Source organism: Penaeus chinensis, chromosome 41, assembly GCF_019202785.1.
Source record: "Penaeus chinensis breed Huanghai No. 1 chromosome 41, ASM1920278v2, whole genome shotgun sequence".
Lineage (NCBI taxonomy): Eukaryota > Metazoa > Arthropoda > Malacostraca > Decapoda > Penaeidae > Penaeus > Penaeus chinensis.
In genome coordinates, this window is record NC_061859.1 from 6241975 (window position 1) to 6243565 (window position 1591).

Below are 1591 nucleotides of genomic sequence, written 5' to 3' on the forward strand. Positions count from 1 at the left end.
AAAGAAAAATAAAGAGAAACACTAAAAAAACGAAAGACAGAAAGAAAGAAAACGAAAGACACTTACATAATGGGTATCGTCCTCTTCATTGTAGGCTAACTTGACGATGCCGTAAGAGCCCTGAAAAAGAGAGAAAAAAAAAAAGTTAGTCGTGTAATTAAGTCAAACTTATTGAAGTAACCGGTAATGAGGGCTGCGTGGGCGATTACTAGAGATCATCTGGAAACACGGGTAAATTTGAGGTCATCAGTGCTAATAATGATGATGATGATGATGATGATGATGATGATGATGATGATGATGATGATGATGATGATGATGATGGTGGTGGTGATGATGATGATGATGATGATGATGATGATGATGATGATGATGATGATGATGATGGCGGTGGTGATTACAATTGTTACTACTGTTAGTAATAATCATAATTGCAATAATGATGATGATAATAGATATAATAATGAAGATCAGAAGAAGATGATGATTACAATAGTAATAATAACAAATGCAATGACGGAAAATTATAAAATAATAGCAATAATGATAACAACAACAATAATAACAATTATAGCAAAAATCTTCCCCTCTCTAAATAAACAAGGAAATGCACGTCTGCCTCTCTCCCTCCGCCTCTACATACATCAGCTCTTGCGTCCTGCCACGAGCCTCCCTGCCCCTTCTCCCCCCTTCCCTTCCTCCCCCCTGTGGCCCTTGCTCCCTTCCTGCCCCCCCCCCCCCTAGGCATCCCTTCCTTCCCCTCTCTTCTACCTCCTGCGGTTTCCCCTCACCCCTCCTGTCCCCTCCTGTGGTTCCCCATCCCCCTCCTCTACCCCCGTGGTGTTCCTCCCCTCCCCTCCCTCTCCTTTCTACCTCCTGCGGTTTCCCCTTCCCCCTCTTCCCCCTGTGGTTCCCCTCTCCTCCTTCCCCCTGTGGTTTCCCCTCCCTCTCCTCCCCCCATTTTGGATACCCCTCTTTTCCCTTCCCCACCCGCCTTCCCCCCCTCCCTCTTTCCTCTTTCCTCCTTCCTCCTTCCTCCTTCCTCCTTCCTCCTTCCTCCTCCTCTTCCTCCTCCTCCTCCTCCTCCTCCTCCTCCCCCTTCCTCCTTCCTCCTCCTGCTGAGTCATCACCCGGAGCACTTAGTCTGCGCTCCAGATTACTGTATTATTCTGTAATCTCCCCTCGATAAGCGCATAAGAGGAGGAATGCGTGTGATCAACGCAGAAAGGAAGAATATTAATAATGATGCGGAGAAAGAGAGGGAGTAAACACAAGGATGACAACAACAGTGATCGAAAAAATAAAAAAATAACCCTAATACATAAATAATAACAATAATATAACAATTCTCATTATCATCTTCATTATTACTGTTGTCTTTACAATAATATTAATAATTATTATAATAATGATAACAACAACAATAATAACGATGAAAAATATAATTAAAACAAAAGGAATAAATAACAACAAACAACAATATCTATATATACATATATATCCATATGTATACATATGTGTGTGTGTGTGTGTGTGTGTGTGTGTGTGTGTGTGTGTGTGTGGTGTGTGTGTGTGTGTGTGTGTGTGTGTA

General features: G+C 42.5%; 1 protein-coding gene across 1 annotated transcript in view; it reads right to left on the reverse strand.

Annotated features, from left to right (window-relative positions):
• Positions 1-140, reverse strand: part of LOC125047741 (calcium/calmodulin-dependent protein kinase kinase 1-like) — a 23650-nt gene extending 23510 nt beyond the window's left edge. Inside the window, exon 1 of the mRNA XM_047646153.1 lies at positions 67-140. The gene's annotated coding sequence lies outside the window, so the exon portion shown is untranslated. The remainder of the gene's footprint in view (positions 1-66) is intronic.
• Positions 141-1591: the final 1451 nt, after the last annotated feature.